This window comes from Cynocephalus volans, chromosome 5, assembly GCF_027409185.1.
Source record: "Cynocephalus volans isolate mCynVol1 chromosome 5, mCynVol1.pri, whole genome shotgun sequence".
NCBI classification, from domain to species: domain Eukaryota; kingdom Metazoa; phylum Chordata; class Mammalia; order Dermoptera; family Cynocephalidae; genus Cynocephalus; species Cynocephalus volans.
In genome coordinates this window covers 79,387,855-79,400,535 of record NC_084464.1, presented here as the reverse complement: position 1 = coordinate 79,400,535, position 12,681 = coordinate 79,387,855, and the positions used below count along the sequence as shown (strand labels likewise).

Below are 12,681 nucleotides of genomic sequence, written 5' to 3'. Positions count from 1 at the left end.
TTTACTTCTCAAATTGTCAGATTTTTTTTAATATTAACTGTCCATATTCATGGGTACAGTGCATTGTCCCAATACGTGCGCATATTGAATGATGACCCCCTCAGGGTAGATAGCATATCCATCACTTAAACATTTGTCATTTTTTTGTGGTGATTGGATTCAAAATCCTCTTTTCTAGAAATTCAGAAGCATGCAATACAATATTTTCACCTATAGACACCCTAAAATACCAGAACTTATTCTTCCTGTCTACTTGTAACTTTGTACTTGTTGACTAACCTCTTTTCCTCCTTCCTTCCCCCTTTTCTCTCCAACCTCTGGTAACAAGTATTCTCTTTTCTTTTTAATTCAAAATATTTTAACAATTATTTGTATGTATTTGTGGGGTACAGTGCGTTGTTTCAATGCATGCGTAAATTGGGCTGGCTGGTTAGCTCAGCTGGTTGGAGCATAGACTTATTACATCAGGGTCATGGATTCAGACCCCCGTACTGGCCAGCCACCAAAAAAAATAAAATAAATACATGCATATACTGCACAGTGATCCACTTTGGGTAGATACCGTAGTTTTGTACCCATTTAGTCCTCCATTTCTCTTTCTTCACCCTCCCTCCCCCACGTCTGGTAACCGTCATTCTACTCTCTCCTTCTATGAGAACCAATTTTTTTTCATGCAGATTCCACATATGAGTGACTTCATGCAGTATTTGTCTTTTTGTACCTGGCTTACTTCACTTAACATGATGGTTTCCAGTTCTATCCATGTTGCTGCAAATGATCTTTTTTTTTTAATGGCTGAGTAGTATTCCATTTTCCTTTACTTACAAGCAAAAGAAACTTGATTAATACAATCTTGCAGTGGCTTGCGTGGTTCTGCATCATCTGGTTCCTGCCTTCTCTCTAGCTTCACTCCATTCTACTCTCCACAGTTCTCTGACCACACTGGCTTTTTTGTTTGTCACAAGAGCAAAGTTCCTGTCCACCTCAGCGCCTTTGCACATGGTGCTTCCTCTGCTCAAGCGGACCTTCTCTTAACCTAACCACTACTTTCTTTCAGGAATCAGATTAAGTATCACTTAAGAAAGGCTTTTTGTCTCCCCTAACTGCAAAATCCAGGGGAGGACCTCAGGCATGACTGACAAAAGCTATGAAACCAGCACCAGTATTCTTTCTTGCTAAGACATACTCTGCTCCACATATGTGAATGCTGCATTTTCACACAGCTGTCCTCTCCGGTCATCAGGTGGCCAGCAGCCGCCAGGGCTAAACCCTCCCAGATTCAAATCCAGCAGATGGAAAAAAGATCTATGTCCCAGCACGCCCAGCAAAACTGATACATTTCAATTGGAGTGACTTAGGTCATATGTCCATGGCTGAGCCAATCACTGTAGCCACAGAAATATAAGGAAATAATTGTCTGAGGCCTGGGGGTGGGAATAGGCACCCAGTGAAAGCTGGAGCTGTTGGCAGAAGGAGGCAGGGACACTGGAGTGGCAGACAATAGCACTAGCACAACTCCCACCTCAGGTTCACCTTGATATTTCCGACAGTCCAATCATATGCACAAGTCACTCTACTTTTTAAAAAGAGTATTTTCCAGTTGAGAAAATAACTAAATAGCAAAATACAAGTGCAAAAATGTAGTAACAAGGAACATTTTGGTCTGACCTTTTTCTTGAGGTTCTTCTTTCAGACCCCTGTCTTTAAGTAAAATGACATTTTTTGTCAGGGTTCCAAGCACAGCTTCCATGTTCAAAATGAAATTGCTCTCTCCACAACTACCCAGCACCTGCAGCTAGCTCTGCCTCCACTCTGAGCTCCACCATCCCCCCACATCCCATCTAAATCCACTCTCATTAGCTGGATTGGATTGCTTGCCCTGGATGACTTTAAGGTCCTTTTCTTATTTATCTTTCTCAAAAATTCCTAGACTGCATAGTCTAGACAACGCACGCACTTTCCTTCAGTCGTGTTCCTTCTTACACCTGCTATCTTTACTCATCCTCAGTAGGAAGATGTGCATGCCCTTCTAATATTTTTTTCCTACTAATCAAGGAAAGCAGTATGGTCCAGCGGGTGAGGGTTCAGGGTCTGGAGAGAGGTTGCCTAAATTCAGCTACTGATGCTGCTTAACTAGCTGTGGGACCTAAGACAAGTAGCTTAATAATTCCAAGCCTTCATCTATAAAATTGGGAAAATTCCTTCTTGCTCAGCCATATGAATACACACGCGCGCGCGCGCGCGCACGCACGCACGTACACACACACACACACACACCACACACACCCTAGGTTGTTGGAATGATTAACTGAGATAAAAATTACAAAGGACTCAACCCAGCATCTGCACATAGTAAGCTTTCAAAGATATAAATTACTGTGTTATGATTGAGATTGTAATTACCACCTTCTTTTAACCCAACAGTCTCATTTCTCTGCTCTTCTTTATAGCAGAATTCAAGAGTTGTCCATACTCGTTAACTTCATTTCTCAATGGGTCTTTGTTAACTTTTGCATTCTCCATTCTTTGACTACAGTACTGTGCATGAGACCTGTGTGTCTACAGCCAGACTAGTCACAGAAATATTTATAAACTGCCCTGTCCAGTCCTGCCTGGGTCAGGGGATCAGGCCTCCCTAGGATGTCCCAGCGGCCCAATGACAATAACAAAAACTTTCTTTTGCAAGATTGATCACAGGTGATGAACTAGGGGAGGGAAGGGGAGAGAGAGAACTAGATACCAACGGGAGTCTCTGGGAACAGGAGGTCACTCAGAGCAGAGTCCACATTCACTCAGCTCCCAGACTGGTTCTTCTCCATTCCTCTCTCACCCAGGTTTTTTCCACATTCCTTCCTCTCTACGAGTAGTTTCTTTGCCTTTCTTTCCCTCTTCTCCAACCCAAGTATTATGTAGTTTCTGAGAACTCAGAGAAGCTCTCACATCTCCTGGCCTGACATTTCAGCCACTGGGCTCGCTATAAATTTCTTAGTCTTTGGGGCTGTTTCAGATGCAGGTGGCTGTTGTCTACATAAACTGTCTTGAAGGAGGAGTTGTCAGGGACTGAGGAAGGAAGAAATAATCAAGACATAGATTAATACCTTGGGATAGTAGCCAGACACAATTTTTATTGTTGTAATTCTTTTTATTGCTGTTATTCCAACTAATGTTAACATTAGCATCTCCAAAACTCACAGTTCCAACAACACGTGTAAAGTTGAATTTTTATTTTCCAGAAAAAAAGAAAGAGAGAGAGGAATAAATTTAGGTAAATTTAAAAGAAATCTTTGCCTTGGGAGAAATATCTTCAACTCAGCACTCTCTGTTCAATCTGATATCTATTATCTTTAAAGCAATTAATCCTTCATTGAATATGTTATTGTACCGCTGTGAAAAACTATGCAGCCATTGAAAGAATGAGGTAGGTCTCTATGTGCTGCTATGAAACAATTCAAGATATTGTTAAATTTATTGAAACTTCTATTTCTGTAGAATATATTCCAAGATCTCAAAATAGTGGGACTAAAACATAGGATGTTGATCTCACACACACACACACACACACACACACACACACACACACACACACACACACACACACACGTACAGCTTAAAATTTCTAATCTACCAACATTATCTAACAGTGTCAATAATCCCATACTTTTGTGTTTCTTTGAAAGATTTAGGAATCCCTCAAATCCCATGGATGTGAGAGAGGATGTTTCCTTTGGGTTATGGGCTGATTAGGATATTGACTCTCTTCCTCCAAAAAAGGGAAATCAGGTGCAGAAGTCACTGCATTTCCCAGCAAGCCACAGGCTGTCTGCATCTCAGGACAACTCTGGTACCAGGAGGAACCTGCATTAAAAAAAAAAAAAAAGATTGTTAAATTTACAAAAGCAAATTATACAATGGCTTAATCTCATTTGTGCATATATATTTTTAAAATAATGCTATTTTAATTTTATTTTATATGCTTCTAAATTATGCATGGGTATATAAGCATGAAAAATTTCTGGAAATATACATTAGAAACAGTTGAAAGGCATTACCTCTGGTGAGTGGAGCTCTAGGTTATGGGAGAAATAATTACTTTTGTCTTGATGATTTTTATTGTTTTATTTTAATGCTCTAAGCCTGTGGCCCAGCACTCTAAGCCATGGTAGATAACCTAGGGACTCTTTATGCTTAGGTTAGGAAAGATATGTAACCTGGAACCAAAATGACAAAAATGACCTCCTTTCCCCAATTTTCCCCCACGCTCTCAAACAAATATGAGGTCCTTCCACTATAAAGCAAGAAAGGCTAATACAGGACACACCAGAGAGAAAAACAGTCAGAGCAGCGAGAGCTGGGCTAGAAGTCTGAGCCCAGGACTGCTCTTGTGGAACAAGTTATTGACCTGGTGGCCATCATCAGGAGGCTCCCAGGGAAGGTGGACCCCAGGACAGAGGCAAACCATACCCTGCACTGTCATCATCATCATCATCATTGAACATGGGTAGGGGCGTCCACTTCAGAGTGGGGCCAAGTGCACTGCTCTGAGCCATCTTTGGTCAAAGAATAAGGAAAGCAATTCATTCTTGCTAGAAGCCAATTCCATGTTTACTTTGTACTGAGTATGTCGTCAAGACACCATCTGGGGCCGAGCCCGTGGCGCACTCGGGAGAGTGCGGCACTGGGAGCGCAGCGACGCTCCCGCCGCGGGTTCGGATCCTATATTGGAATGGCCGGTGCACTCACTGGCTGAGTACCGGTCACGAAAAAGACAAAAAAAAAAAAAAAAAAGACACCATCTGATTGAAGAAGTCCCTTTTAAAAATGTATTTCCAAAGTGGCCACCAAAGTGTTTACCTTGATTAAAGGTGTCACCTTTCATTTTAGGATTAATTTGAGTTAAATTTGGCTACTATTCTAGAAGACGACAGGTTACTTCAGTCTGGTAGAGACATTAACATTGAGAAGCTGACTGACAAAATACATCAGATCAAATAGAACTCTGACGACCACTTCACTGAAATAACAACATCAACTTTAACTGTTTTTCCACAAAAGATAGCGCTTTAATGCCCAAATTTTAATATTGTCTCACCACAAAAAAACACATACCCCAAATAGAGTCAGAGGTCCAAGATATGGCAGTTGTTTCAAATATGCATTGGGCTAGTATCCAAAATACTGGTCATGGGTATTTATTCACAACATCTTTAACATCCAAATATTTTAGAATATCAAACACGTAGAACAAAGTATGCCAGCAATAACTACCCATGGAATGAATGAATGAACACTCAAAAGAATGTTTTTTCTGTTCTGTGAACCCTGTTTATTAACATTTTAATTCAATTATCTCAATCTTTTATTGTATCTCCACTAATGGTACAGTGTGTTTTATCATCTTCAGAACTGAAAGTGTTTCCTGAATGTACGTGGGCTGTATCACTCCAACTCCTTCTTCACCAACTACATATTTAAGAAACCTCACTACTGCTATTTTGAATTTGCTAAAGAATTCGATAAATATGTTTAACAACTTAAAAATGTATGTAGAGGTTCTTATGGGTCCCTTGTTAGATGCCAGCAGCCAAAGTGTTAAAGCAGACGAAGTGCAAGTCCACTTTTCAGGAAGCCGTGAACAGTGCAGGAGACAAACTAGCAGTAGTTGACTTCTCAGCCTTGTGGAGAGGGCCTTGTGAAGTGATGAAGCCTCACTTTCATTCCCTGTCTAAGAAGTATACAGGCATGGTATTCTTTGAAGTAGATGTAAATCACCGTCAGGATGGTGCTGCACAGGGTGACGTCAAATGCATGCCAATCTTCCAGTCTTTTACAGAGGGAGAAAAGGTGGGTGAACTTTTTTGGAGCTAACAAGGAAAAACTTGAAGCCACCATTATTGAATTAATCTCATCGTTTTTTCTGAGAACATAACCAGCCATCAGCTATTTACAATTCATAATTTTTTGATGTACAAAAAGAAAGATCAAATATGAAAACTATATATCCAACTGTCATCTGATTATGAAAGACAGCAAAATACTAATTCTACTCTTTAAAAAAAGAAGGAAAAATATGCATAAAAAATCAGCAGTCTGAATCTTTTACACAACCCATACATATGGATATATCTCCACATGATCATTTTTTGATGACTACTCAATTGGTTAAACATAGGCATCTGTGGTTATTAATTAAGATTAAGGAATTAGGATTCAAACTGCATGGCAGGGCCTGTAGAATCAAAGACCTAGTCCTAGACCCGTGTCAGCTGTAGCAGAGATGTTGGTTTAATTGGGAAGCAGGACACCAGGGCTGCTGGAGACCATAAGGCCCTGTTGGTGGATAGGTAACCTACCCAGAATGTAATCAGCACAATATCCTGGAGGACAGTTTAGGATATAGTTGAAAATAATAGTCAAATGATACAATGGGGCGAGATTACAAAGAGTCCTGTTTATCAGGCTAGATATGTTGAACTTTATTGTGCTGTAATGGGAAACCATCAAGGGATTTTAAGTAATGCAGTGACATGATTTTGACCAGGAGTCAGCAAACTACTGTCTGAGGGCCAAATCTGCCTGTTCTTGTAAATAAAATGTTATTGGAACACAGGCTTACCCATTCTTTATATGTTATCTGTGGCTGCTTTTGCTCTACAAAGAGGGAGAGTTGAGTAGTTGCAATAGACATGAAGACTCTGTGGCTCATAAAACTTAAAATATTTACAATTTGGCTCTTTACAGAAAAAGTTTGCTGACCCTTAATTTGGACTCATGTTTAAGAAAGAGCTCTGGTGGCAGAAGAGAAAATATTACACAGAGGGCATGTAGACTACTTCAGAGATTCATCACGTGTGAATGTTTTCAGAATTTCCAGCACTAGGAAGATGGGACTAGGAAAAGACTTGTTTGAAAACGAAAATCTGCATTCTTACCAATACTTTGCAAGTACATTATAAAATCTAGAGCTGAAAGAATTCTGAAACACTACTTATAAATTATCTTCCCAAATTCCATCATCCTTAGTCTGCCAGTCAAAACTTCATCAAAATGCCTGCCTTACATATTACGTCATTTAAAATCCCCAAACTTCTTTCAAGTACTTATAATTAAGCCTATTGTTTAATTATCTAACCCCCACCAAGTGCAGAAGGTGGGTGCATAAATATATACTGTATAAGACACAATCCTGTCCTTAAAAAATTTGAAGTTTATTAGACCAACTTGTTGGAGTAAATTCCCAGTTTCCAAATAAAGTAGTAGTGGTGGCATAAGAATTGAAGGAATTACTATTTCTTACCAATATCAATTAAGCAACCAAATCTTCTCTTTCAACCCAAACTGTGAGTCAAAAAATGTCTACATCAGTATGTCTCAACTTGTTTCATGAGAATGGTTATACGTTAAAAAAAAACTTGCAAAATTCCATTTACCTCCAAAGAATCATAAAGCACATTAAAAATTCCCAAAACTCAGTTGGCTGTGGACGTTTTTTGTCCCTTAACACCTTTTAACATGCTATGCTTTTCCATAATTTGGGAAATAGTAATTATATAATTCCAAGCAACAGAATTTAAATTTAACAATTTAGCTAATCATAAGTATAGGTTTGTCTATCTGGATGTTTGATACATAGTAGCAGTGCAAATATTCATTTAACTGCCTGAATTGTTTACTGTTTAACATTGGGTAGGCCCGATTGTAATCCTACAGCCTTCACAAAGAAAACAGCATTTGCCTGTGTTTAAAAAACATAAACGGCCATATGCCAAATAAACAAGTTTAAAGAATTTGCTCAAATGTGACTTTATCAGTAATCTATTTACAGCTGCTGCTCCCTGCATCATTTTTCTAACCATCTAATGACAATAGTTTCTACTATCTGCCAGGCATATATAAATACATGTTTTAAAAAATAAACATGCTATTGACACATACCACACAATCAGAAGAGTACACAAATCTTAGTTTTACAAGCAAATTATCACAAAAAGAACGCACTTTCAGAAGACCTATTGATGGAGTTTGGATGTGTTGTCCCCTCCAAAACTCATGTGGAAATCTGGTCCCCAATTTGGCAGTGTTGGAAACTGATTGAGTCACGGGGGCGGATCCCTCATGAATGGATTAATGCTCTCCCTGGGGGAGGGGAGATTAATGAGTGAGTTCTCACTCTATTCATTCCCGCAAGAGCTCGTTGCTTGAAAAGACCCTGGCACCTTCTCTCTCTTTCTTGCCTCTCTCTCTTGCTTCCTCTCGCCATGTGATCTGCTCGTACCCGCCGGCTGCCTGCCACTTTCCGCCATGAGTAGAAACAGCCCGAGGCCCGTGCCAGATGCAGCTGTCCCAGAATCGTAAGCCAAATAAACCTTTTTCCTTTATAAGTCACCCAGTCTCAGGTATTCTATTATAGCAACACAAAACAGACTAAAACACCTATGGAATGTGGGTAAGAGTACTGCCATTTAACAAGTGAAGAAATTAAATCCTAGAGATATTACATAACTTGCCCAAGGGTACACAGCCGGTAAGCAGAGGATGTAGGAATTTGCAACAGACCACATCACTGGAGTCCCTGGAGTTACTTGGAAAAATACCTCAAGCCCAACCCCTGCCAGATAAAGAAGCACGAAAGTGACCATAAATGGCTTGCGCATTGCTGGTTTGATTCTTACTTGTGTTTTGCTTGCTTGTGCTATACCAGATCTGCAAATGATCTCAACTTCTGAACCTCTCATTGTTTTATCCTTCACCACCTAAGCCCGATGACTCCTCCCTGACCCAGTCTGATATCCTAGCTTCCTGACCTCCATCTTGTTCTTGGCTACTTTAAACTACTGACTCCCTGGTCTTCATTTCCTGGCTCCCAAATCACTGGCTTAATTCAGACCTGGACATCAGTCTGATTTTCTCCTGACCCCCTGTCAGCCCAACCCAATCCTGCTGTTGCCCACACAAGTGTATCACAGACACTACCAGGGGAGGGGTTGACATTTTTCACTGAAACCATCTCAGCCATTCAGAACATTTGCCAATCAGGCAACCATTTGACTACTGGCTTTTAGGGCAACTCCAGGATTAAGCAAACATTATGTTTATAGGAGAGAAGTTCCTTTCTACTACTGGATCACGTGTCAGTTCTATCTTAGCCATGTCAGCAGCAATGACTTTCAACATGACCTATTCAATTTACTTAATTTAAGACAAGATTGAGATGTATTGGGAGAAAAAAAAAAAAACCCTTGTGTCATTTTCCTTTATGTCCTCTATTTTGAATTCTCAACTGCCTTTAATTAATTAAATATGTTAACTTCATGAGTTTGGCTTCTGAAGCTCTCTAAATTTCCTGAAGCAAAAAGAACTGTGCAGGTCTTCTTGGTGTCATTATCCACAGAGCCATCGAGGTCCTGTGTTCTGATACCATTTGAATGTTCCATTTGAACCCTAATACCAAAAATCAAATCAAAATGTTCTCAAGATTCCCAGATGGACTCAAGATTCAGGACTCCCCATTTCTGAGAAAAGGTCAATAGTGACATCTGCATGGTAAGTCCCTGGAGTGTGCCACTGCAGCACCAGGATTAGTGGTTACTGAGCCAAACTTCTGTCATTGTGTTGGTCCAGTTCAATTTCCAATAGCTGTGTGAAATGAAACCATAATCCAATGAACATTATCAGACATTTTTTACAATCTCTATAATTTAAAACAGAAGATGTTCTAACCAGAATAGAATATATATAATTTATATTAATGACAGAGAAAGATAAAGAGATGTGAACAAGAAACAGGCTTAGTAGAGAGGAGACTACACCACAGGAAAGTCATGATAAATGGGCACTAAATCTGTTTGTCTAGAATTTTTTAAAGGTTTATGGGCCACGATGCCATGTTCCAAATATGTCATTTCGTGCTTATTGCCATTGAGACCATTCATAACCTTTCCACAGTGCATCTACTCATGGCCCCACGTATCTTAGCTCTTTGAATATGGATTTCTCACACCAAAGGGGCATCCAGTTAAGGCTATTGGTATACTCAGTGACAGCTGGTAGTTGGACAAAACCGAAGACAAGATACACGTCATAAGACAAGATAATGTATCATAAGATATATGAATTAAGAAGAACGGGTATCAAACTCATTGGAATATATAGTAGTCTTTGTGCAGATTAGAGTATGAGGATATTTTAGACTGGTTTTGATTGTATTTTCTGGGTTTTCTGTAATAGTTATGTATGACTTTAAAGAAGTTTTTAAACAAAAATAATTTTCATTCTTTTAAAAAAAAAATACGTGTCCCACTTTCTAGTTATCAGAAACCAGGCCAGTAATAATAGACACATTTTAAGAGAAAATGTATTTTCTATCTTCTTACATAAATTCAAAGGGTCCAGAATTTACTCTTAGAGCAAAGGCAGATTTATCAAGACAAATATTTTTAATATTTATTTCAACCACTAGCACTCTTGTTCCCTAAGATGATGTGTTAGATTTACTGGTGTGAAATTTCCCCACAACCACATTGATAGATAGATAGATAGATAGATAGACAGACAGACAGACAGACAGACAGACAGACAGACAGACAGATAGATAGATAGATAGATAGATAGATGAATAGATAGATAGATAAATAGACAGACAGACAGATAGATACTACTGAATATCTTTTATTAATTACAATTAGCTGTTCCCTGTAAATCTTGAGAGCAGAGCTTAACTGCTAAGAGAGTGTCAGCTTCTGGCTCATTACCATGAGGTTTTATTTGATGTCCTTTTTTATTCGAAAGAAATTTATTTAGAAGAGGAGAGATCCAAATCATCAGTGGCAACAAACAAATGCCCTATATGGCTGAGTCTATCAATTATTGATTCCTGAATCCTTTGGAAAGCTCCTTTGAAGATCCTCAGGCATTGCAAATTTCATTCAGTTCTGCTTTGTTATTTGCACGAGAAATCACAGTCTCGGGAATGGAAAAATCAAAAAATGAAGTCTGGACTGTTTAAAACACACATGCAACTGGATACATGGGGTGAGACTGATGACAGGACCCATTTTTTTGTGCTGTTTGGAGAACTCCACCTCTCTGTTAGGTTTATACGGTATATAATCACCACAGCACAGCATCACTGATTTAGAAGACATTAAATAATAAGAAACTGTAATAAATCAGCAGCTTTATGTCAGAAGAAAACCTCTACAGAGACTATAAGTGATAACATCTTCTCTTACATCCCCAACAATCTAGAGTAGAATTTGTCCTCGGTTCTTCATTAAACATTTTCATTACTTTTAGAATGAGTCCTCTGATTCTGTTAGTTAGGAAATTCAAGCTCCTTCCAAAGGAAGCTAAGCAAGTGTGAGATTTGGAACCATTAGAGATGATTTCAACATATTTCAGGGAGAAACATTTGCAAAAATGTTTATAATGCATGTCTCACTGAATGAAGCCTGCCATCTCAAAATCCTCTCAGTACTGGGGATGGCCCCCGTGGGAAGTAAGGCGGCCCTGGAATCCACAATCCTCTCCCCAGACGTCCCTGGGAGTCAGAGGGAGAGTCATTTCCAAATGGCAGGCTCTACCCACTAGTAATCTGACATTTTTTCCCCTGGAGAAATAAGAAGCATTTTAATTATCAACAGAAACAGATTTCATTCTCATGCTTTATTTAATCTTAGTTTGAAATGATCAATTCACTGTACATTATAAAACTTATTTTTTAAATTATAGAATCCATTAGATCTACTCTTCTAGAATAAAAAGAAGCTTCCAAATTCTATGTCACTTTCTGGAAGATCTTTCTTCCACTAAAGATGAAGATTCTACTACTTAGTGCTTATAATTTTTTTTAAGTCTCTCATGTTCTGGGTTAAAATAGCCAACCTTTGCTAATTGTACTAAGACAGACTTCCTCTCCCCACCTCTTTGTCAGTCTCTTTCTTCAAGGTCAGTTTAAATTTCTTGTCCTCCCAGAGCCATACCATGAAGGGCTCCATCTCCATAACCTTCAGTTCTGATGCTCACACTCCCTGAATGTGCCAGCTCTCCTGTTCCATACCTCCAAACATGCACCCTGGAACCTCCAGGGGTCTTCTGGAGTCTCCACCTTGTATTTTCTCCCCAGTTTTCACCTCTCTTCGTGCTTCACTTCACGGCCAGGCCCACTAGGTCCATTGTTTCTAATGCTCCTGTGCCCCTGTCCTCAACCTCCTAAACCTACTGCCCCAACCTCCCAGCAGAACTCTAAACATGGGTATTATGAACTGAATGTTCGTGTGCCCCCAAAATTTATGTGTTGAAATCCTGACCCCCAATGTGACAGTAATAGGAGGTGGAGCCTTTGGAAGGTGATTAGATCCTGAGGGTGGAGCCCTCACAAATGGGATTAGTGTGTTTATGAAAGGGACCCCCGAGTGCTCTCTCCATATATTTTCACCACATGTGAATGCAATGAGAGGTCTGCAGTCTGCAACTCAGCAGAGAGCCCTTACCAGAACGGACAATGCTGGCACCTTGATCTTGCACTTTCAGCCTCAAGGACTGTGAGAAATAAGTATCTGCTGTTTAAGCCACCTGGTCTATTACAGCAGCTCTGTAATAATAGCCTGACCTGACTAAAACACTGGGTAACCCAACTTTCTGCTTTTACTGCATACACACACAACCCACTGAGTAGTTCCACAG

General features: G+C 39.6%; 1 pseudogene; it reads left to right on the top strand.

Moving 5' to 3' along the window:
* Nucleotides 1-5,571: 5,571 nt before the first annotated feature.
* On the top strand, nt 5,572-5,926 carry LOC134379086 (thioredoxin-like; annotated as a pseudogene).
* The last annotated feature ends 6,755 nt before the right edge of the window (nt 5,927-12,681 follow it).